The sequence below is a fragment of the Littorina saxatilis genome, linkage group LG1, assembly GCF_037325665.1.
Source record: "Littorina saxatilis isolate snail1 linkage group LG1, US_GU_Lsax_2.0, whole genome shotgun sequence".
Classification (NCBI taxonomy): Eukaryota; Metazoa; Mollusca; class Gastropoda; order Littorinimorpha; family Littorinidae; genus Littorina; species Littorina saxatilis.
The window spans coordinates 1,509,580-1,535,730 of NC_090245.1; the positions used below are offsets into that span (position 1 = coordinate 1,509,580).

General features: G+C 46.3%; 1 protein-coding gene across 1 annotated transcript in view; it reads right to left on the reverse strand.

Annotated features, from left to right (window-relative positions):
* Positions 1-26,151, reverse strand: part of LOC138959188 (ATP-dependent RNA helicase DDX1-like) — a 589,642-nt gene that overhangs the window by 342,683 nt on the left and 220,808 nt on the right. The window lies entirely within an intron of this gene.

Below are 26,151 nucleotides of genomic sequence, written 5' to 3' on the forward strand. Positions count from 1 at the left end.
ATACGAAAAGACAACGGTGGTCAACGGGGTGCGTACGACATGGTGCACTTAGCTTTATCTCTGCTGCTGCTGCTGCTGCTTAGCCGGTATGCTGGTTAGTCGGTTCGCTGGTTAGCCGGTCCGCTGGTTAGCCGGTTCGCTGGTTAGCCGGTCCGCTGGTTAGCCGGTCTCCTGGTTAGCGTAGCCTCAACAGTTCCCGCCAGAGTCAGCCGTGCAGATGTTACAGGTACGTAACGAACGAACGAAACGAACGAAGGAAAGGCTGCAAACAGAAAGCATCGGTGCACTAAACATGTCAGCTACCCCTCACCCACCACCTTAAAACATGTCATCTTTAAATATCTCATCGAGCACGTGGGCCTGCACAAAACTGACTTTTTACAACAACAAAACAGCCATTTTCCGTCCTTCTCTCCCTATCTGCAAAAACCATATACAGATTAGTATTTTAGCGTCACAGAGAGTAAATTATGCGCTAACCTGGAAAGAACAACAGAGAGTATTTCATTCCACAACACAGACTCATCAACAGCGTTAAATAATGATTTATTACCTCAAAAGCCTATGATTGTAACTCTCAATGGAAGCAAAGTCCGCCTCCTCCCTGGAACAGTCTCTGTTCGTCAACAGTGACCCAAAACGTCCAGAACCCCTTGTCGAATCCTTATGCGAAAGCCATCGCCGACGAAGGAAATGTGACGACTTGTCCTCAGCAAAATACGTGGCAGAGGAAAGGAATAACTTGTGGAAGTTCCCCTAGAGTGCCGAATATGATACTCGGTGAAAAACCATCATACTCTAGTAACTGTGTGTTAGGTCCTTCCCCTTCTGCCGCTGGGTGTCAAGTGTGTCGTCCTTGAGTCTCTGACAGACCACCTAGCCAAATACACGTGACTGACCTTGTCACCAAACCAGTCCAGCTATACACAGTTTTGCCTCCCCAAGCAGGAAAAAAGACACGAGAAACTCAATCCCTGAAAATCCCGTGCGCGCTGTCAGCGAAAAAAACCGTCAGCCCTATGACAGCAGAAACCTGCACTGTGAAGCTCGTGCGTTTCAAAACATCCGTGCTCGGGAGCACTGTCAGCAAAAACTCTGCTGTGTCCAATATCACGCACAGGCGCTTTCTATCATACATTGACCCAGAACAGGCACTCCACTGAGTGACGCTTTCTTGGTCTCTGTCACCCGATCGTGACACACCTCCCCTCTTCAAGACGAAACCTCGGTTTCGCTCACAGTCATGTTCTCCTCTACAGCCCGAGAGAGAAAGTCAGCTCCAACATTGTTGGCGCCCGGAATGACGCGTACCGTGAATTGGTACGGTTGGAGAATCAACGCCCAGCGCATAAGTCTGGCGTTTGCCAACCTTGCAACCTGAAGATATTGCAGAGGTTGATGGTCCGTCTCCAGACAGAAAGGTCGTCCGTACAGGTACGCTTCGAACTTCTGGATGCCCCAGACAATGGCGAGACACTCGCGTTCAACCGTTGCATACGCTGCCTCGGCCGAGGTCAGCTTACGGCTGGCGAAGCAAACAGGGTGCAAAAACCCCTCTGTCTCCTGAAGCAACACTGCCCCAAGTCCCTTTCCTGAAGCGTCTGTCCTCAGCACGAAGTCCTTGTTCAGGTCTGGTAGTCGGAGAATAGGCTGACTGGTGAGTCGCCTCTTCAGGGTGTTGAATGCGGAGCTGCATTCCTCAGTCCACACTACAACGGTCGGTTGTAGTTTCTTGGTAAGGTTGGTCAGTGGTAGTGCGATTTCGGCAAAGTGCGGGATGAAGCGTCTGTAGAAGCTGGCTAGGCCCAGGAAAGACCTGACTTCTTTCTTCGTGCGCGGTGGCTCCGCCTCCCGAATCTTCTGGATCTTGTCGTCCTCTGGAACGAGCAATCCCTCGCCGACAACATGACCCAGGAAAGACAATTCCCGAAATCCCAAGTAGCACTTGGACGGTTTAGCTCCCAGATTTCCGTCCTTCAACCTTCCGAACACGTCGCGCAGGGCGTCGAGATGTTCAGTCCATGTCTCTGTCGCGATCAGCACATCGTCGATGAAACTGCTGATGTCCTCGCGCTTCAATGGTTCCAAAAGTTTCCTCATCATGCGAGTGAAGACGGCACCTGCATTCTGTAGACCAAAAGGCATGACTGTCCACTGGAACTGGCCGAATGGAGTGGTAAAAGCAGTCTTTGGGCGGTCTTCCTCGGCAACTGGGATCTGCCAGTATCCCTTGGTGAGGTCCAGTTTGGAAAAGTACTTGGCCTTGGCCAAGTGACTGAAGAGGTAGTCCACATCAGGCATGGGTTCCGCGTCAAACGCCGTAATCTTGTTCAGCTTCCGGTAGTCAACACAGAACCTGACGCGTCCATCCTTCTTCTTTACAAGCACAATTGGTGAACTGTAGGGAGAGTTCGCTGGCTCGATGACGCCCAACTTCGTCATGTCGGCGATTTCCTTCCTGACCACCTCCTTCTGGGCATGAGGCATGGGATACTGCTTCGTCCTCACTGGCTGTTTCTCCAGCAAGTCGAAGGTAAACTCCTCTAGATGCGTCTGAAGTGGTATGTCTGTAAGGACCCGTGCTGCATCCTTCAGGATCTCTTGCAGGTCCGCCTGCTGGTCGTCCCCAAGATCAGGTGAGATGTGCACGTCCGTGAGATCCTCACTAGCCTCCAGCGGACAAACTGGTACCCGTCCTCCTCCCTGTTCTTCCGTTGTCTCGTCCATCACGACAGCAACTGCTTCTGTCACTTTGTCCTTTTCCCCGTAGGCAGTCCTCTCTATGTAGGCGCGCAGCAGGTTGGCGTGGTACAGGCGTGCTTTCCCGTTCATGACGATCCTGTAGTCGTTCTGGCCCACTTTCGCTGTCACCTCAAAAGGTCCTTGCCACTGCAGTTGTAGCTTGTTGTGTTTGACAGGTAGAAGTAGCAACACCCGTTCTCCAATCTTGAAGCTGCGCGGCCGTGCCTTGCGGTCGAATCCTCGCGCGTAACGCTGTGCTGCTCTTCCCAGGTTCTCTTGAGCCAGTTTGCAGGTCTCTTCAATCCTGTTCCTGAGTTCTACTATGTAGGTCGCTGTCGTCTGCACCTCCTCGTCAGCTTCTTCGTCCGTCCAGGCTTGACGCAGGATAGCCATGGGACCGCGTACCTGTCTGCCGTACAACAACTCAAATGGGGAAAAACCCAAGCTCTCCTGAGGAACCTCGCGGTATGCAAAAAGCAATGCTGGGATGTACCTGTCCCACGTGCGTGGTTTCTCCTGAGCTAGTTTCCTCAGCATGGTCTTCAAGGTGCCATTGAACCTTTCCACCAGTCCGTTGCACTGAGCATGGTAAGGAGTGGTGAAGTGCTGCTCCAGTGATAGCAGTCGTGCTGCCTCCGCCATCACTCCTCCCGTGAACTGCGTGCCTCTGTCGGTGAGTACCTCTGATGGAATTCCCAGCCGGGACCACATAGTAACCAGAGCCTCAGCTACTCGCGTGGCTTCAATCGATTTCAGAGGGATCGCCTCTGGGTATCGAGTAGCGTAGTCCACCATGGTCAAAATGTATCTGTTTCCGTCCTCAGACGCAGGCAAGATGGGCCCGATGATGTCCACTGCCACCCGACGAAAGGGTTCGTCGATGAGCGGCATCTTCTCTAAGGGGACCTTCCTCACCCTTCCTTTGGCAACCACCTTCTGGCACTTATCGCAGGACGCACAGAAACGTCGGACATCCGTGCAGATGCCTGGCCAGTAAAAGTGGCGCCAGACACGATCCGTGGTCTTCTTGGTACCAAGATGACCTCCCAGAATCGAGTCGTGTGCCGTTGCCATGACACCCTCGCGAAACTCGCGAGGCACGACAACCTGTTTGAATGTACCTTCTTGGTTGCTGAACTCACGGTAGAGCAACTTCTTGTCCCTGAGGAACTTTGACCTCCCATGCTTCCCGCTCAGCTTCACCTTCCCCGACTTCGCGTGCTCCCGAGGAGTAGCTAAGGTCGGGTCAGAATCCTGAGCCTTCGCGAGAAGCGCGGGGGTCACGTTCCCCAGGGCAGCTCGTGCAGCAGGTAGGGGTTTGAGAGGTTTGTCCTCTCGCTCCGCCTGTGCCCGCGTGAGCACTGAAATGACGTCGGGAGACCGATAAACGGGAACCTCCCTGGTGACGCCGTCCACAAACTGAACCCGGTTTCCAATGAGCAGGTCGCATGGAGGATCGTCCATGACGACGGCCACAATGGTCCCCGTGAACAACGGGGTTACGACCTTGATCACTGCCGTGTTCAAGTCGTAAGCGTGAGATGCCTCGGCCATTCTCACCCTGATGCTGTCTCCTGTGTAGGCCATAGCTGGAACTAGACTCGCCCGAACCACTATCATGTCTGCCCCTGTGTCCCGCAGACCTTCGCCCTTCACTCCGTTAACGTAGACGTTGCAGTGGGGCTGGAAATGTTTCCTGGAGCACGGAACGCAGAGTTGTGGGATGGTGCATGAGCTCGTGACGTCCCTGAACTCCTCACTGCCAACGAAGTGAACGCCCTTCTGGTCAGCCTGTCTCTTGTGGCAGTCCTTCTTCACGTGGCCCCGCTTGTTGCAGTAGTAACACTGGATGTCAGTTCTGGAACTCGATCCCTTGTGTCCCTGATCGTCCTTCCCGTCCTTGGGTCCTGAAGAACCCGAATTTCCCGTTTTTCCTGGCCGTGAGCCTGAAGATTTGCCGGAGATCGCCTGGGCGTCCTCGTGCACTCTGATCCAGTCGGCTGCCTCCTGAGTAGTCTTTGGCTGGTGTTCCTGCACGAAGGTCACCACCTCAGGTCGCAGGCTGGACATCAGTTGTTCCATGACAATGAGGTCGGCAAGGTCGTTGACGGTCCAGTCCTTTTCGGCCATCTCCACCCAGCGCCGCAGGTAGAGATTAAGGCGTGCCACAAACTGATGACTCAGCTCGCCGCTCAGTCTCTTGCTGTTACGCAGACGTCGTCTGTAGGCTTCAGCAGTCAGGTTAAAGCGCTGGAGTAACGCCTTCTTAAGTGCCTGATAGTCTCTCGCCTCGTCGTCATCCAAAGCATTGTAGAGCTGTAATGCGCGTCCTTTTAAGCAGGTGCTAAGGCGGCTAGCCCACGTGGCCTCTTCCCACTTCTGGTCAGATGCAATGCGCTCAAACCGGCGTAAAAAGTCGTCGAGCTCGTCCTTGTCATCGTCGAACGTCGGCAGTCTCGTACGGTCGGCAACAAACGTCGGCGCGCTAGCCTGAGTAAGCGTACCCTTCTCGGCCTGTAGCCTAGCTAGCTCTAGCTGGTGATCGCGATCCGCCTGTTCCTTCCGGTCTAGTCTGTCACGTTCGTCTTTCTTTTCCTGTCTGTCAAGTTCGGCCTGCCGTTCCCTTTCTTGTCTGTCAAGTTCGTCCTTCTTATCCTGTCGGTCACGTTCGTCTTGTCGTTCCTGTCTCTCACGTTCGTCTTTCCTTTCCTGTCTGTCTCGTTCTGCCTGTCGTTCCCTTTCTTGTCTGTCAAGTTCGTCTTTCGCTTTCTTGTCCTGTCGGTCACGTTCGGCCTGTCGTTCAGCCTGTCGTTCCCTTTCTTGTCTGTCAAGTTCGTCCTTCTTGTCCTGTCGGTCACGTTCTTCTTTTCTTGTCAGTCGCTCAAATTCTTCCTTCCGTTCTACTTCTAAGCGTTTTAGAACGCTTCGGGCTCTAACGCGTGCGTCTCGCTCAGTCGGTTGCTCGCTGCCAGGAGTCTCGAAAGTTATTCTCCTCGTAGGAGATCCCCCTGTAGCCATGGTTAGTTTTAGCAAAGCTTTATTACCAAAGTAAGTCTAACGCAGCTATAGCTAGAACACGCGGTGATGAAATGGATACAAAAATCCAGCAACCGGAAAATGCAGAAGAAAAATCCAAACGGTGTAGAACAAATCGCGTAGCCTACTTTATGGCTGCTTTTTGCGGTGAAACAAAGTGTTTCCCACAGCCGTGGCCTACTTTATCGGCTGCTTTTTGCGGTGAAACAAAGTGTTTCCCACAGCCTTGGTTAGGACAGAAGTCCTCGGACCCTTCCCCCCCAAAATTCCAACAAAGTCAAAATATGGAGAAAAATCCAAGTAAAACAAGACGGTAGAAATGTAACCTGTTACAGAATGCGAAACAACAATGTAGAGAAAACTGAGTAAAACGAATAACAAATCCGCTAACCCCGCTCAGCTCTCTGCAACGGAAAACTCTGAACGTACAACAACAAAGATTCACAAACAAAGGAAAGGGAAGTAATCACAGTTAGCGCATACAATAACTCACAAATTACAATTTACATTTCCTGCAAGATGTGAATCGCTTAAGGTGTGGTATATGATCAAAACTATACAAAAAAGGGTAGCACCAAGCAGAAAATAAGTCGAGCACTGACGAGATTATCTGCTCTTAGTTATCCTTAATTGGTGGGTCTTTATCAGTTGGAAATTAACTGAGTAAATCCCGGCTTGGCCCCCACGTGTCACGTTTCAATATATCACTCAAGGTGATTATGAACCGGTTAATTACTACTAATTAACTAACCACACCACGATCCACTCTCGCAGGCATACAATTAAATAGAGTCAACAAAAGTATAAGTTTCAGACGCCTGTTTATATATAAACTCTCCACCTCCCTCGAGCCTTCACTCAAAATATGTTCCTTTTACGTTCTCAACACGTAAAAAACCAGTGTTCACTGACAAAATGCCAGTAGTATGTAGAAAATTATAGTAACACGCTGAACCCGTGTAAATACAGTCAAATGAGAATGTTCTGTTCGAAAAGCTCTAGTTCGTGCAGGTGTCACACACCCCACGTTGTCCCTACTCCAATGAAATCATAGATACGAAAAGACAACGGTGGTCAACGGGGTGCGTACGACATGGTGCACTTAGCTTTATCTCTGCTGCTGCTGCTGCTGCTTAGCCGGTATGCTGGTTAGTCGGTTCGCTGGTTAGCCGGTCCGCTGGTTAGCCGGTCCGCTGGTTAGTCGGTTCGCTGGTTAGCCGGTCCGCTGGTTAGCGTAGCCTCAACAGTTCCCGCCAGAGTCAGCCGTGCAGATGTTACAGGTACGTAACGAACGAACGAAACGAACGAAGGAAAGGCTGCAAACAGAAAGCATCGGTGCACTAAACATGTCAGCTACCCCTCACCCACCACCTTAAAACATGTCATCTTTAAATATCTCATCGAGCACGTGGGCCTGCACAAAACTGACTTTTTACAACAACAAAACAGCCATTTTCCGTCCTTCTCTCCCTATCTGCAAAAACCATATACAGATTAGTATTTTAGCGTCACAGAGAGTAAATTATGCGCTAACCTGGAAAGAACAACAGAGAGTATTTCATTCCACAACACAGACTCATCAACAGCGTTAAATAATGATTTATTACCTCAAAAGCCTATGATTGTAACTCTCAATGGAAGCAAAGTCCGCCTCCTCCCTGGAACAGTCTCTGTTCGTCAACAGTGACCCAAAACGTCCAGAACCCCTTGTCGAATCCTTATGCGAAAGCCATCGCCGACGAAGGAAATGTGACGACTTGTCCTCAGCAAAATACGTGGCAGAGGAAAGGAATAACTTGTGGAAGTTCCCCTAGAGTGCCGAATATGATACTCGGTGAAAAACCATCATACTCTAGTAACTGTGTGTTAGGTCCTTCCCCTTCTGCCGCTGGGTGTCAAGTGTGTCGTCCTTGAGTCTCTGACAGACCACCTAGCCAAATACACGTGACTGACCTTGTCACCAAACCAGTCCAGCTATACACAGTTTTGCCTCCCCAAGCAGGAAAAAAGACACGAGAAACTCAATCCCTGAAAATCCCGTGCGCGCTGTCAGCGAAAAAAACCGTCAGCCCTATGACAGCAGAAACCTGCACTGTGAAGCTCGTGCGTTTCAAAACATCCGTGCTCGGGAGCGCTGTCAGCAAAAACTCTGCTGTGTCCAATATCACGCACAGGCGCTTTCTATCATACATTGACCCAGAACAGGCACTCCACTGAGTGACGCTTTCTTGGTCTCTGTCACCCGATCGTGACAGAGAGAGAGAGAGAGAGAGAGAGGGAGGGAGAGGTAATTTATAATTCATGTTCCCTCACGTGCGTGTGTGTGTGTGCGTCTGAAAAATATAGCCTAACAATGAACTCGTTATGAAAAAATCATTACGTTTATATTTATAGGAGTCAATTTAACAAAGGAAAACAAATTAAAGAATGGTATCCCTAATGTTTAGATATTTTCCGGATGTAAAAGGATTCTTCGTTTTCAAAGCCATTTCATAAACATTGTTGTGTAATTTGTTTTATATATGTTTCGAAATTTACATTATGATTGTTGCGTAAGAATTTGTTCGAACAACACATAATTTCTGAGATCGCTCACAGCAGCCAGCGTAAATGTGGGATTCCAGATTCAAGCCCGTGAATAAGGGGTTTTCAATCAAGACGTAGCATTAGGTAGCCGAGATCGCTCACAGCAGCCAGCGTAAATGTGGGATTCCAGATTCAAGCCCGTGAATAAGGGGTTTTCAATCAAGACGTAGCATTAGGTAGCCTAGGCCTAAACCTCAATTGAAAACGTCTTTGAAAAACAGCTGAAACGGATTAAAAAAAAATGTTACGAGTGTACACACCCAGGCTTACTATATAAAGGTTTCACTAGCTGTTAAGGGATTTGTCACAAGCGGCTCCAGGATTTGTATAATGTTATGCTGTGTTGTTAAAGGTATTACTGTGGAGCGCCTATGTCCCTCTATTTTACCTGTCACAGGTAGAAAACGGGTTAACTTCAAGTGTCTCGTGGAGTTCGTACTCAGGTATTTCACGTGTATTTTACTTGTATTTTGTAAGGTGAACTCAGAGCCAATTTCGAGCTCGTAGATACTCCTTTTTATCATTCGTTCTTTGCCTCTGGTCGATTTTATTTTGTTTGTTTGTTTGCTTAACGCCCAGCCGACCATCAGGGCGGTGCTGCTTTGACATATAACGTGCGCCACACACAAGACAGAAGTCGCAGCACAGGCTTCATGTCTCACCCAGTCACATTATTCTGACACCGGACCAACCAGTCCTAGCACTAACCCCATAATGCCAGACGCCAGGCGGAGCAGCCACTAGATTGCCAATTTTAAAGTCTTAGGTATGACCCGGCCGGGGTTCGAACCCACGACCTCCCGATCACGGGGCGGACGCCTTACCACTAGGCCAACCGTGCCGGTGCCTCTGGTCGAGGAAAGAAGGCTTGCGTTCCAAGCGAATCCGTTCTTCATTGAACGTAGGGTTTGCTTACGAAGAGCAAACGCCGGAAACATGTTATCAACGGCAGGGGATATTGTATGGCGTCTTCATTGCAACCAGGATGTGGTTGTTTTCACCATGCTGAGGCAGAGACTGACCTACTACTGAAGAGAGGTCTGCCTGCTCCACTTTCGACGACGGCACTCAAGGCGTGTACAATGTACAGCTCATGTCTCATCTCGCTGGCTGTGTCAAGGCGTGTACAATGTACAGCTCATGTCTCATCTCGCTGGCTGTGTCAAGGCGTGTACAATGTACAGCTCATGTCTCATCTCGCTGGCTGTGTCAAGGCGTGTACAATGTACAGCTCATGTCTCATTTCGCTGGCTGTGTCAAGGCGTGTACAGTGTAAAGCTCATGTCTTATCTCGCTGGCTGTGTCAAGGCGTGTACAATGTAAAGCTCATGTCTCATCTCCTGCTACAGGTAGAAATCGTCTGTAGTCTACCTCCAAGCTACACTCCACCTTTCAGTTCAATCCCATCATGTACCAGAATTCTAAGACCCAACAAACAAACCGACCAACAGATAGTGGAACCTATACGCCCCTGAAAATACGGGGGTGTGCAGAAAGAGAGAGACACAGACAGACAGACAGACAGACAGACAGACAAAGAGGGAGATCATCGAGAGAGAGAGAGGGAGATCATCGAGAGAGATCGAGAGAGATCGAGAGAGAGAGAGAGAGAGAGAGAGAGAGAGAGAGAGAGAGAGAGAGAGAGGGGGGGGGGGTTCTGAGTATTCCGTCCTTAGAAATAGAAAACTTTTCTTTTATCACCAGAATAAATGTGCCGATAGTTTTCTTTACACCTACGAACTATCACGTATTTCTTCTGGCAATGTCATGTAATCATGATTAAACTTTTCAATACGTTGTTATTTTTTCAACGGTTAGCTCCAAAACATTCGCGACTTCCTTTTCGACGTTGTTTAAACATCAAGGGCTATAACCAGATGCGGTGCCGCCTTCAGGGAGGAGAGACGTCAATGTCACTTCTCATTGGCTTGTAAGGGCTCGCCATTCATTATTCAGGTGGAGTCTTCTTTTTGCCTTTTATCGAGTCAAGCTGTCGACAGCCATTAAGCAAGAAAGGATGATCTACTGTTGACGTAACGTCCATTAAGCAACAAAGGATGATCTACTGTTGACGTAACTTCCATTAAGCAACAAAGGATGATCTAGCTGTTGACGTAACTTCCATTAAAGGCACAGTAAGCCTCACGTAAACCATCACAGATACTGTCAGGCTTTTACACACAGTACAAACACCCTTCCATTTGAACGCTCACCGAACGGGAACATCCTACGTGCCCTACGTAAAGAGCTAGCAATTTTCAAAGAATTAATTTTGCGGATTGCCTGTCAGACAATTGGACGGTGCTTTTTTGCGCTTCTGACCTAACTTTTGAAATCTAAATAATAGATTGACAGCATGTTACACAAACATTCTTAAATCATAAAAGAAATCTTTTTTCATCAAGACAAGATCAGAACAATACAAAGTTTTGAAAGTTTAAAAAAAGATAGCCCGGAAGCAGGGTCACGCAAGGTCGTGGTTCTCGTAGCGGACGACGCTGCCTGGCGCCAGTTCCTCTGAACCGTTAACCGCCACTGCTCTATAGTTCGCAGCCGTTTCAATGTTGCATTTCAGATTCAAAGGTACACAATAACGTGCTATTGCAGATATGCTTACAGAGATTTGCATTGAAATGACAAACTGGTGGCTAAATTGTGAAAAAAGGGAAACTGGATTACACGGATTCACGATGGCTCAGAGGTAAGATAAACCACGCAAAAATAAATTCTTCGAAAATTGCTCGCTCTTTACGGAGGGCACCTAGAATGTTCTCAAGCGGTGAGTGCTTAAATGAAATGGTGTTTGTACTGTGTGTAAAAGCCTGACAGTATCTGTGATAGTTTACGGGAGGCTTACTGTGCCTTTAAGCAACACAGGATGATCTACTTTCTTTCTTTATTTGGTGTTTAACGTCGTTTTCAACCACGAAGGTTATATCGCGACGGGGATGATCAACTGTTGACGCGTCCATTAAGCAAGAAAGGATGATCTACTGTTGACGTAACGTCCATTAAGCAAGAAAGGATGATCTACTGTTGACGTAACGTCCATTAAGCAAGAAAGGATGATCTACTGTTGACGTAACGTCCATTAAGCAAGAAAGGATGATCTACTGTTGACGTAACTTCCATCAAGCAACAAAGGATGATCTACTGTTGACGTAACGTCCATTAAGCAAGAAAGGATGATCTACTGTTGACGTAACGTCCATTAAGCAAGAAAGGATGATCTACTGTTGACGTAACTTCCATCAAGCAACAAAGGATGATCTACTGTTGACGTAACGTCCATTAAGCAAGAAAGGATGATCTACTGTTGACGTAACGTCCATCAAGCAACAAAGGATGATCTACTGTTGACGTAACGTCCATTAAGCAAGAAAGGATGATCTACTGTTGACGTAACGTCCATCAAGCAACAAAGGATGATCTACTGTTGACGTAACGTCCATTAAGCAAGAAAGGATGATCTACTGTTGACGTACCTTCCATCAAGCAACAAAGGATGATCTACTGTTGACGTAACGTCCATTAAGCAAGAAAGGATGATCTACTGTTGACGTAACGTCCATCAAGCAACAAAGGATGATCTACTGTTGACGTAACTTCCATCAAGCAAGAAAGGATGATCTACTGTTGACGTAACGTCCATTAAGCAACAAAGGATGATCTACTGTTGACGTAACTTCCATCAAGCAAGAAAGGATGATCTACTGTTGACGTAACGTCTATTAAGCAACAAAGGATGATCTACTGTTGACGTAACTTCCATCAAGCAAGAAAGGATGATCTACTGTTGACGTAACGTCTATTAAGCAACAAAACCCAGAAAGGTACGTTCCATGGAACGTTGAATTATGTACAAAACAAAACATTCACTAGAACCTCGCTCTATTGATCTCTAAAACAAAACTCCTCTTCAATCCAGCTGTCGACAGCTATGTCACCTGAGACTGACATATCGATACCTTTAGACAGAGGCGAGACAGCAAGGGTACCCTACAACAGCCAGACAGCAAGGGTACCCTATAACAGTCAGACAACAAGGGTACCCTATAACAGTCAGACAGCAAGGGTACCCTATAACAGTCAGACAGCAAGGGTACCCTATAACAGTCAGACAGCAAGGGTACCCTATAACAGTCAGACAGCAAGGGTACCCTATAACAGTCAGACAGCAAGGGTACCCTATATCAGCCAGACAGCAAGGGTACCCTATAACAGCCAGACAGCAAGGGTACCCTATAACAGCCAGACAGCAAGGGTACCCTATAACAGCCAGACAGCAAGGGTACCCTACAACAGTCAGACAGCAAGGGTACCCTATAACAGTCAGACAGCAAGGGTACCCTATAACAGCCAGACAGCAAGGGTACCCTATAACAGTCAGACAGCAAGGGTACCCTATAACAGCCAGACAGCAAGGGTACCCTATAACAGTCAGACAGCAAGGGTACCCTATAACAGCCAGACAGCAAGGGTACCCTACAACAGTCAGACAGCAAGGGTACCCTATAACAGCCAGACAGCAAGGGTACCCTATAACAGTCAGACAGCAAGGGTACCCTATAACAGTCAGACAGCAAGGGTACCCTACAACAGTCAGACAGCAAGGGTACCCTATAACAGTCAGACAGCAAGGGTACCCTATAACAGCCAGACAGCAAGGGTACCCTATAACAGTCAGACAGCAAGGGTACCCTATAACAGTCAGACAGCAAGGGTACCCTATAACAGCCAGACAGCAAGGGTACCCTACAACAGCCAGACAGCAAGGGTACCCTATAACAGCCAGACAGCAAGGGTACCCTATAACAGCAGCTGTCGTGCAATGGCCAGAGAAAAGAGCAGAAGCCATTACAGCCGTCACTAGCCCCGCTGCCAGTTAAGAGGCGACCTCTAGCGACAAATCTGTACCCATCACAATGACAGCTTCTGTCGACCATCCCGGGCTGGGTACTCTACGGCTTTCTTGCCTGCGGCTAGATGAAGGCAACTACGTTCTGAGAGATTAGACTAGACTAGGTGGATGTGGAGATTAGACTAGACAAGGTGGATGTGGAGATTAGACTAGACAAGGTGGATGTGGAGATTAGACTAGACTAGGTGGATGTGGAGAGTAGGGGTAGGAGAAAGCAAGAAGGGGAGATAATACGATGTTCATTAAGTGAAGGGGTGTCAGGTTGTGGTTGACATTTGCTCTCGCGTGTACTGCGACCGCAATGTCTGATCACACTGATTGGAATGGACCGCAATGTCTGATCACACTGATGGGAATGGACCGCAATGTCTGATGACACTGATTGGAATGGACCGCAATGTCTGATCACATTGATTGGAATGGACCGCAATGTCTGATGAAACTGATTGGAATGGACCGCAATGTCTGATCACATTGATTGGAATGGACCGCAATGTATGATGACACTGATTGGAATGGACCGCAATGTCTGATGACACTGATTGGAATGGACCGCAATGTCTGATCACACTGATTGGAATGGACCGCAATGTCTGATCACACTTATTGGAATGGATGTCAAACAGCAAGGACTAGACAATGAGAACTGACGTCAAGGACTAGACAATGAGAACTGACGTCAAGGACTAGACAATGAGAACTGACGTCAAGGACTAGACAATGAGAACTGACGTCAAGGACTAGACAATGAGAACTGACGTCAAGGACTAGACAATGAGAACTGACGTCAAGGACTAGACAATGAGAACTGACGTCAAGGACTAGACAATGAGAACTGACGTCAAGGACTAGACAATGAGAACTGACGTCAAGGACTAGACAATGAGAACTGACGTCAAGGACTAGACAATGAGAACTGACGTCAAGGACTAGACAATGAGAACTGACGTCAAGGACTAGACAATGAGAACTGACGTCAAGGACTAGACAATGAGAACTGACGTCAAGGACTAGACAATGAGAACTGACGTCAAGGACTAGACAATGAGAACTGACGTCAAGGACTAGACAATGAGAACTGACGTCAAGGACTAGACAATGAGAACTGACGTCAAGGAAATGATCGAGCCTGAAGCAACGAATGACGTAACCGATGTATTTACTCGATGTATTGGATGAAACTGCCGTTCTACGTTGTACCGAGTAGTACCGAGTTCCACAAATTGAGCTCCTGGGAACTTAGCAACACCAGTCCAAACTCAAGACGACTCGTCCAGAAACAGAGACACGTGCAGCATGTACATTCGGTGACTACCCTTTGTACGTTTCCTTAGTTGTCAGAAAATGAAACTCTTTTCTTTTCATTTTCATTATTTTATTGTCCCATCGCTGGGAAATTCGGGTCGCTTCCTCCCAGTGGAAAGCTAGCAGCAACATAGTCGCGCTTCCCAAGTGTATGCGTGTTTAGGTGTAATTGGCCACGTGCACTAATGACATAATGAACTAGGTATTTTACGTGGCACAGTGGTGACACGGGGGTTGAACAAGGATACCGTCTCATTGTCTCCACATAAATTTGACCCGTGTCCGTCCCGGCCCGGATTCGAACCTACAACCCTAGGATCACAAGTCCAGTGCTCTACCCACTGAGCTACCGGGCCCCTCTAAAGACACGGCTGGCCATTATGACATGATTGGTGGCCATTATGACATGATTGGTGGCCATTATGACATGATTGGTGGCCATTATGACATGATTGGTGGCCATTATGACATGATTGGTGGCCATTATGACATGATTGGTGGCCATTTCCACAAAGTCATGACTGCAAAGGATGTGACCGGATCGCTCATGAGTTGGCCTAAGCAATTTTCTTTGGATTTTGAGACCAACGCCTTCATGAATTCATCACTGACAGCCGTTAATTTGATCCAAACGCCTTACCATAACTGTGTCGTGAAGCACTGAACGCCTCAGTCCTCAATCCCGCTAGCAGACGGTGACGGAACGAAGATTTTCAGACTTACACCTTCATGAATTTATTACTGACAGCCATTAATTTGATCCAAACTGTGTCGTGAAGCACTGGCCGCCCTCAGCCTTCAATCCCAGGACCAGACGGTGACGGAACGAAGCTTTCCCTCCTGTCTTTTGTGGTTGACGCGACAAGAAGCCTTCATTGTGTGTCTCATCTTCTCCAGACACCACTCCATCACGGGGACCCATTACGCGTCATAGTTGCAGGCACGGTTGGCGCTGCTGTGCGCCGTTTGCTGCGCCAGATGTGTTTTTTTCTTCTTTTTTGTTCCGGCCAGATGTGTTTTCGCCAGGAGAAAAACTCCCTTGCCCTCGTTTTCTGGGGAAAAGTAACCATTAGTGTATGACGCAAAGCGAAATAAGGGTGATCTAGGGACTGGGGTCAGAGTCGTGCAAACATAAAAGCAGCCATGGGAGTAATAAAGGGGTGGTAATAAAGGGGGGAGGGGATGAGTTATACGCTGCCGTCGCTACCGCTTCTCCGCATCCTACTGCAATCTTCTGCTTGCACTACAACCACCAACAACTTGAGACAATCGGGTCTTAAATAGGACCAAGTCTGAAGAAAGAGGCACATTTACAGACGTTATGAACAGACTTTTCAGACTCTGGTTTTCTCAGATGTTCTGTTCGTAACCTCTGTAAATTAGCCTCATTATAAGACTCCCTCGTTATAAGACTCCCTCATTATAAGACGCCCTCATTTAAGACTCCCTCATTATAAGACTCCCTCATCAAAAGACTCCCTCATTATAAGACTCCCTCATTTTAAGACTCCCTCGTTATAAGACTCCCTCATTATCAGACTCCCTCATTATAAGACTCCCTCATAAGACTCCCTCGTTATAAGACTCCCTCATTATAAGACTCCCTCGTTATAAGACTCCCTCATTTTAAGACTTCCTCATTTTAAGACTCCCTCATTATAAGACTCCCTCATTATTACACTCCCTCATTTTAAGACTCCCTCATTATAAGACTCCCTCATTATAAGACTCCCTCATTATAAGACTCCCTCGTTATAAGACTCCCTCGTTGTAAGACTCCCTCGTTATAAGACTCCCTCTTTATAAGACTCCCTCTTTATAAGACTCCCTCGTTATAAGACTCCCTCGTTATAAGACTCCCTCATTATGACTCCCTCGTTATAAGACTCCCTCATTATAAGACTCCCTCGTTATAAGACTCCCTCATTATAAGACTCCCTCATTATAAGACTCCCTCGTTATAAGACTCCCTCGTTATAAGACTCCCTCATTATAAGACTCCCTCATTATAAGACTCCCTCGTTATAAGACTCCCTCGTTATAAGACTCCCTCATTATAAGACTCCCTCGTTATAAGACTCCCTCATTATAAGACTCCCTCATTTTAAGACTCCCTCATTTTAAGACTCCCTCATTATAAGATTCCCTCGTTATAAGACTCCCTCATTATAAGACTCCCTCGTTATAAGACTCCCTCAATATAAGACTCCCTTGTTACAAGACTCCCTCATTACAAGACTCCCTCATTATAAGACCTGACTTGTGGCAGCATTGTCTGTACTTGTGGCAGCATTGTCTGTACTTGTGGCAGCATTGTCTGTACTTGTGGCTGTACTTGTGGCAGCATTGTCTGCACTTGTGGCAGCATTGTCTGTACTTGTGGCTGTACTTGTGGCAGCATTGTCTGTACTTGTGGCAGCATTGTATGTACTTGTGGCAGCATTGTCTGTACTTGTGGCAGCATTGTCTGTACTTGTGGCAGCATTGTCTGTACTTGTGGCAGCATTGTCTGTACTTGTGGCAGCATTGTATGTACTTGTGGCGGCATTGTCTGTACTTGTGGCAGCATTGTCTGTACTTGTGGCAGCATTGTATGTACTTGTGGCAGCATTGTCTGTACTTGTGGCAGCATTGTATGTACTTGTGGCAGCATTGTCTGTACTTGTAGCAGCATTGTCTGCACTTGTGGCGGCATTGTATGTACTTGTGGCGGCATTGTCTGTACTTGTGGCGGCATTGGATGTGGAGATGCTGCTCTATTATCGCGCCTGGTGTCCATTATCTTCGCCCTGTTTTGACCCCCCCCCCCCCCCCCCCCCCCCCAACAAAAATGTATGAGGATGGAGTCACGACAGTGTGAAATTAGAAAGGGCGGGAAGGCGGGGAGAGTTGGACAGGGTCATTCAGCACACACGCACTTGGTTATTGCTTGTCCAAGCCATGAAAATCCCTTTACGTGATCTCCTCACAATGCGAGTGGCGGAAAGCTAGACATGAGTTCCAAGCAAAATAAATATAACGAGGAGTTCACGGGAGAAAGACTCAATGAAACTTATGCCACGATCATCTCACAGAGAACTGGAGGTGCAATCAGAGAGAGAGAGAGAGAGAGAGAGAGAGAGAGAGAGAGAGAGAGAGAGAGAGAGAGAGAGAGAGAGAGAGAGAGAGAGAGAGAGAGAGAGAGAGAAAGAGAGAGAGAGAGAGTTGAATTAAATTGAACTGAACTTTATTTTACAAGGATTAAGATTTAAGGCTAGGCCTTTTCTTACAATCTGTCCGTAGAGAGAGAGAGACAGACAGACAGACAGGCAGACAGACAAACAGACAGACAGAAACAGTATTATCAACACGTTTCCTAATGCATTTAATTTCTGTATTCATAAAACCGCAAAAACGTTTGCCAAATTCGAAATTGATAAAACCTGTGACATGTATTGTTGCGTTCTTGTAAAAGCATGTCATCAATCATGCCTTTTAATTACAAGCGCAAATAAAATACTCGAAATTCTTTTTTTGTGTCTGATAATTACACGATCTGTCTCCTGCGTTACGTTTGTCAACTTTTAAATTAGTCAAAAATTGCGATAATCAAGAATGCGTTGTTTGGATAGAGACAGACATCAATGACACGTGTTAGTTGCAAGCACAAACAAAATGATCAAAAACCCGTATTGTGTCTGATTATTCCACAATCTGTCTCCAGTGATACGTTTGTCAACTTCTACATTAGTTAGTGTTGCGATACTCCAGAATGCGAGAGAGGGGGAGGGGGGGAGGGGGGAGGGAAAGAGAGAGAAGGGGAGAAAAAGAGGGGGGAGAGAGAGAAAGAAAGAGAGAGAGGCAAGGGAAAGAGAGGCGGGGAGAGAGAGGGGGAGAGACAATGACAATGACAATGACAATGACAATGACAATTCTTTATTTAACGAGGGTAGTAGATTAAGCAGTGGTCTGCTTTTTTACATCCAGCCCTCGCCCTAAAGAGGGACTAACTACAAAAATGAAAGAAATACAAGATTGTTTGTTTGTTTATTTGTTGCTTAACGTCCAGCCGACTACGCAGAGCCATATCAGGACGAGGAAGGGGGGGATGAAGGGGGCCACTTGTCAAGCGATTCCTGTTTACAAATGCACTAACCCATTACTTGTGTCCCAGCAGGCTTTAGTAAAACTAAATTAATACCTACTGGAAGATTACCAGTTTCCAGTATGTTAAAATAGGCTTAACCTATCTACTGCTGGACTTACATCAGAACACTAATAGATTAAACTATACATGAATCGCGAGACAAGCGGCAAGAGAAGAGATTTTTGGAAAAAATACAGGTGAATGAGCAAGAAGGCAGAAAAAAGAAAAGAATTCATGAAGAAAAAGAGAGCATGACAGGAAAGAGGAACCAAAAATCTACCTAACAGCAAACTAGAAAGCTCCTGCGGTTCCAAAAACAGGAGGGGCCTTTAATTTCATAACCGCAGTGCCCCACTGCGGGAAGAAATACAAGATAAAAAATAGATTTTAACTGATAACTAAAGTAAAAACACATTAATATATGTACACAAAATACATTGCATTGAGGTAAATTGCGAGTTAATTGATGTGAATTAAATGGAGGTAAATGGCGAGTTAATTGATGTGAATTAAGTGGTATAGTGCAGCTTGCACTTTCTCAACATCATGCTCTAATCCATACATTACATTTTAAAGACAAGAAGGGCAAAGCCCATACGACTCACATGCTTGACCTTGACCTTTACATGACCTTGACCTTCAGAGTCGAAGGTCAAATAACTAAACCTAGCAATGACATCATACACTAAGAACTGCTTTACACATTTTTCCTACCAATATACATGTGACCTTGACCCAAGGTCAAGGTCATCCAAGGTCATGCAACACAAAGCTGTTAATTCAAGACATAGGAAGTACAATGGTGCTTATTGGCTCTTTCTACCATGAGATATGGTCACTTTTAGTGGTTCACTACCTTATTTTGGTCACATTTCATAAGGGTCAAAGTGACCTTGACCTTGATCATATGTGACCAAATATGTCTCATGATGAAAGCATAACATGTGCCCCACATAATTTTTAAGTTTGAAACAGTTATCTTCCATAGTTCAGGGTCAAGGTCACTTCAAAATATGTATACAATCCAACTTTGAAGAGCTCCTGTGACCTTGACCTTGAAGCAAGGTAAACCAAACTGGTATCAAAAGATGGGGCTTACTTTGCCCTATATATCATATATAGGTGAGGTATTCAATCTAAAAAACTTCAGAGAAAATGGGAAAAATGTGAAAAATAGCTGTTTTTTAGACAACATTTATGGCCCCTGCGACCTTGACCTTGAAGCAAGGTCAAGATGCTATGTATGTTTTTTGGGGCCTTGTCATCATACACCATTTTGCCAAATTTGGTACTGATAGACTGAATAGTGTCCAAGAAATATCCAACGTTAAAGTTTTCCGGACGGCCGGCCGGCCGGCCGGACGACTCGGGTGAGTACATAGACTCACTTTTGCTTCGCATGTGAGTCAAAAAACAATCAAACAAGCAAGACATTGCTAAAACATCACACATCTAAATAGTGGTTGGTTTTTAAGTCCCTTTATCCGAAAAGGGTCTGTGTACATTATACCAATAAAGAGAAGAGGGGCATGTTTAATACAAAAAATGAATACCATTTAAGACAAATATCATTTACTTTGACTTCATTACATAAGACAAATATCTGCTCTTAAAACTATCTGTGCTGGTAGTTTGCCTCAGGAATATTGGAAGAGAGTTCCAGAGACTGCTACCTGAATACACTAAACTGGACTTAAACAGGTCAATCCGAGGAACAGGAGTGTTTAATCTCATAAATTGACGTGAATTCCTCATGGTAAATTTTGTACGTAAAGTTTCAGGTACACATCCAGTGATAATTCAGCTCATAAGGGTACATTTATTATAGCCAAGTCTTTCCTTCGGAGGGAGAATGCATAGAGAGAAAGAGAGACAGATGGGTGAGAGAGAGGGGGAGAGGGGAGAGAGAGAGGGGGGAGAGAGAGATGAAGGAGTGAGAGGGGGAGAGGGGGGAGAAAGAGAGGGGGGAGAGAGAGAGGGGGGAGAGAGAGAAAGAGAGAGATGGGAAAGAGAGAGGGGGAGAGAGAGATGGGGGAGAGAGAGGGGGAGAGGGGAGAGAGAGAGGGGGGAGAGAGAGGGGGGGAGAGAGAGAGGGGGGAGAGAGAGAGGGGGAGAGAGAGAGGGGGAGAGAGAGAAAGAGAGAGAGATGGGGGAGAGAGAGGGGGAGAGGGGAGAGAGAGAGGGGGGAGAGAGAGAGGGGGAGAGAGGGGAGAGAGAGAGAGGGGGAGAGAGAGAAAGAGAGAGTGGGAGGGAAATAGAGGGAGAGAGAGATACTCGTAGAGAGGGAAAGGGGAGAGAGAGAGAGAGAGAGAGAGAGAGAGAGAGAGAGTGACAGGGGGAAGAGAGAAAAAGAGAGGAAAGAGGGAGGGAAAGAGAGGAAGAGAGAGAGAGAGAGGGGGGGAGGGAAAGAGAGAGACAGAGAGAGACAGAGAGAGAGAGAGTGAAAGTGAGAGAGAGAGAGAGGGGGAGAGAGTGAGAGGTGGAAGAGAGAAAGAGGGAGAGAGAGAGAGAGGGGGGGAAAGAGAGGGAAAGAGAAAGAGAGAGAGGGTGGGAGGGAGAGAGAGAGAGGGAGAGAGAGAGAGAGAGGGAAAGAGACGTAAGACGTAAGACATTTTATTGATTAAACACAAGAGAGGAAGAGAGAGAGAGAGAGAGAGAGAGAGAGAGAGAGAGAGTAAGAGGAAGAGAGAGAGAGAGAGAGAGAGAGAGAGAGAGAGAGAGAGAGAGAGAGAGAGAGAGAGAGAGAGAGAGAGAGAGAGAGAGAAACTGAACTTTATTACAAAAGGATAGAGGCTTCAGGCAAAGCCTAATCTTGCAACCTGTCCCTTAAATACAAACACGTAATACGGACGCACATACTATTAATAATAATAAGAAAACAAAAATCATATTTTCTCATACACACTACAAAAGGAATAAACAGTTCAATCATACACAATATAATGTTGACATTGCCACACAGTTGCATTGAATCCAAAACATTTGGTGACAAAAGGGATTAACATGTATTTGGATTACAATTCATGTTTCTTGTGGAGAGGAATTACAATGATCATTTGGTTGTATAATATGATTTTCAATTCATGCACAAAAGGAACAAAACACAAAAAAGCACCAAAATATCAGACATGAAAAGCATTCTATTTACACATCAAGTGCGAATGGAACTGGCGCCTAAACGTTTTCACAGAAGTGGTATTTCGGAGGGGTAGGGGTATGGAATTCCAGAGAGATGCTCCTGAGAAGGCTTAACTTGACTTATACAAGTCTAGACGGGGGATAGGGGGAATCAGATTCTGGGACCCATATATTTTTGTGGCACGACTGAAATGTGATTGTAAATATCTAGGAACATCATTTTTCATTACTTTATACATAAAAACAGCCTGGGTTAGCGTTAACTGATCTTTCAAGTGGAGGAAATTAAGGAACTTTAATTTGTCATCTGTTGTCTTTTTCGACTCGTGCAGGATCAGTTTTGCGAGAGAGAGAGAGAGAGAGAGAGAGAGAGAGAGAGAGAGAGAGAGAGAGAGAGAGAGAGAGAGAGAGAGAGAGAGAGAGAGAGAGAGAGAGAGAGAGAGAACAAGAACAAGAACAAGAACAATTCTTTATTTAACGAGGGTAATAGAGTAAGCAGTGATCTGCTTTTTTTACATCTGGCCCTCGCCCTAAAGAGGGACTAGTCTAAAATTGCTAAAGAATAAGCAAGTAAAGAAAACTACTGCTACATGATTATAATAAAATGAAAGTAAGAACATATCATCAGAGAGAGACAGAGAGAGAGAGAGAGAGAGAGAGAGAGAGAGAGAGAGAGAGAGAGAGAGAGAGAGAGAGAGAGAGAGAGAGAGAGAGAGAGAGAACCAGAGAGAGAGAGAGAGAGAGAGAGAGACTTAGACTTAGACTTAGACTTAGACTTAGACTTAGACTTAGAACATTTTATTCACATAAAGGGTAGACATTTTAGGCCATAGGCTTAATCTTACAATGTGCCCTTTACATTCACACAAACACATATTCACGCGTGCGCCCGACTAGAATCATAGAAACATCAAACATACAGTAATAATAAATGAGAAAAGTAGTAGAAAATACATGAATGGAACATCAATAAAGCAATTACAGAATGGAACATTAATTACGCAATCACACTTGCGCACTCACACGCAGGCGCACAAGGAGGAACACATATAATACTAATAATAATATACACACAACTAAGTGCCATTCAACAAGCACACAGTGAGCCTACCAAGACAGGTAGATTTAGCATTATGTAGGCATGCAGCAGTCAATATTTCAGAGTAATAAAATAATTATAATTAACAAAGCTAGCTACAATACCGGCAGCGTAACTTATGAAGACCTCAGTATGTGTTTCCTGAGGAAGGTTTTGAATGCGTTCAATGAACGGCACGTTTGTACATTCGAAGGAAGAGAGTTCCACAGTGAAGGTCCCACAAAAGCAAAGCTAGTTTTGTATAGATCTATGCGAGTCCTTGGTAATATATAAGCTACTCACAAAAAGTTAAGGATCACTTGCACACAAATTCATAACTTCCCAAATAAGAAAGCCAATGCGTTGATATTTGCCAAACGTTTAATTCAATGCTTTAGTGATAACGATACAACATGTGCTTCAATTTCGAGCAATCGTTTGGTCTGTACATTTTATCAAAGTGTGTACGTATCGAAATTTAATTTCACAAAGTCGTTGAAATCACAAGACATGGCATTCAGATGCTCCCAAAAGTTCAGTAATGCGTGTAACCGCCCTGGCTGTTCTGGCACTCGACGCAGCGAGTCCTCATAGAGTTGACCAGGGTGGTGAAGATTCTCTGTGGAAGCGCCTGCCACTCAGCCTGCAGCATCTGGTAGAGGTGCTGGACATCCCTGGGAGGGGGGTGGTTGCTCCTCACTTTGCGATCCAACTCATCCCAGAGGTTCTCAATCGGGTTGAGATCGGGACTGCATGCTGGCCACTCCATTCTGTTGACTCCAGACTGCTGCAGGAAGTCGTTGACCACCCTTGCCCTGTAGGGGCGAGCGTTGTCATCCTGGTCGACAGTCTGCGATCCCATCTGCTGCAGTGTAGGCACAGCCAGCGATCGAAGGATCTCATCCCGGTATCGGAGGCCAGTCAGGTTACCCTGTACATGAAACAAGGGTGTTCTGTGGTGAAGGCTGAAGGCCCCCCAGACCATTACAGAACCTCCACCAAAGGCCACCTTTTCTTGGACAGTGGCGTCAATGTAGCGTTCCCCTTGGCGCCTCCAGACCCTCAGTCGGTCGTCGTTGTGGTTCAGGGTGAAGCGTGATTCATCACTGAACAGGACCTGGGACCATTGCTGACGTGTCCACCTCACGTGACGTCTGCAGAAGGCGCGGCGTGCTGCCCTATGGCTGGAGTTAAGCGTGGCCGTACAGCTGGGCGACGAGAACGGAGGTTAAACCCATGAAGGCGATTCCGTATGGTCTGCTGGCTGATGTTGGTGTTAGTAGCCACCCTCAGCTGCCTTCGAATAATGCTGGAAGAGGCTGTTCTTGTTTGCAAGGCTAGTCGTTCAATGAGACGATCTTCACGTGGAGTTGTCTTCTTTGGTCGCCCAGGCCTGCGTCTTTCCTGGACCCTCCCAGTGGCTGTAAAACGTTGAATCAGTCTGACAATGACCGAGATGGACACGTGAAGTCGCCTGGCCACTTCTCGCTTGGGGACACCATCTTGGAACCATGCAACAGCTCGTCCCCTCTCAAACTCGTTCAATTTTCGTCGTGGAGGCATTGTCAAATAATGCCTAATACTGGCGGTATGTCTTCTCAAAAGGCCAAGCAAGTGACAGCATCTCACACATAAACAGCAGTGCTTGCACGTGCATAATGGTTTTTCAAGTGGCTTGTGCAATTTGTTCGGACTGAACGGTCCAAAACAAGGTCCTTTTTCGCAAGTTTCCGCTTTTTCTTTTGCTACCAAGCTCAGTAGTAGAGAATCCCGTGCAATTTCCCCACTAACACAACATCGCCCACTTACAGCTAAACAAGAATTCATAACAATTTGGTTTGACAAAGAAATAAATAACAGTAGCGAACTGATTTTATTGAGCACCTGTTTTCTCATAGTGATCCTTAACTTTTTGTGAGTAGTGTATATAGATTTGTTTGACACATAGCGCTCGGAAGCTTTAGTCAAGAATGCATTTAGGTATGGTGGGGCCAGCTCATTGAGCGCCTTGTACATTAGAATTAAGATGTTGTAATCAAACTGCTGTTGAAGTGGAAGAATATTGGCTACCTTCAAGAGAGAGAGAGAGAGAGAGAGAGAGAGAGAGAGAGAGAGAGAGAGAGAGAGAGAGAGAGAGAGAGAGAGAGAGAGAGAGAGAGAGAGAGAGAGAGAGAGAGAAGGTAGCGGTAAACGGGGTAGGAATAATTCAGAGGGTACTTTATTTTAATTTGAGAGAGTAGAGGCAGCTGCAACATGGTAGTGGTATGTACATCCAGCCCTCGCTCGACAAAGGGGACAATGATAGTAGAGAGGGACAGCAGGACGGTGGTCGTCGTGTCGATGAAAGAACCAATCAGCGTCATCGTGTCGATGAAAGAACCAATCAGCGTCATCATGTCGATGAAAGAGCCAATCAGCGTCATCGTGTCGATGAAAGAACCAATCAGCTGGACAGGGCTGTTGACCTTTAAGCACAGTAACTGGTCAAGTTGCCGGTTTTTCACGTGAGCATAGCTTTGCGGGAGCCCGATGTGTCACAGCAGAAAAGGGGTCCGATTCAAATTACCTTACAATCACAAGTTTACACTTTTACAGCTCTTTAAGTAGCTCAGATCAATTAGGATCTATTCAAATCTAGAGAATACGGTCTGTCTTCGTTTAAAAGGTGGGGGAGGTGAATGATGTGATTAAAAAAAAGTAACTATCGTATAAACCAAGTCATGTCCAATATAGGCAATTTAGACCTGACGGACAATAAGCCCCTTGACTTTTCCTTTTGATGTGATTAGGGAGGGTATGTATGGTTTCTTGACGTGCTTCGCGATAATTTAGACAATCTAAAAGGAAGTGTTTTACGGTTTCGGACGGGAATCCGCAGTCACAAGATGCATCTGTAGCAACGTGTCGTCTCACTAGATCGTTATTAAGATCACTTATATATAGCCTGAGCTTACAGTGAATTGTTTGTGACATGCGATCTCCAGAATAAAAACAAGAAGAGCAAACGCTCGATCGAGTCACTTTCGCAGTTCTGAATATTATATGAGGCATCAGATGGACAGGAAGAAATTGCTATTCACAACACAATGAGTCACGTTCACATAAAATTTGAGCCCGGTCACTTTTATAGTTTCCGAGAAAAGCCCAACGTTAAGTTGTGTGTTGCCGAACACAAAAGGCTAGTTATCTCCCTTGTTTTTCTGATAACGTTCGTAAAAG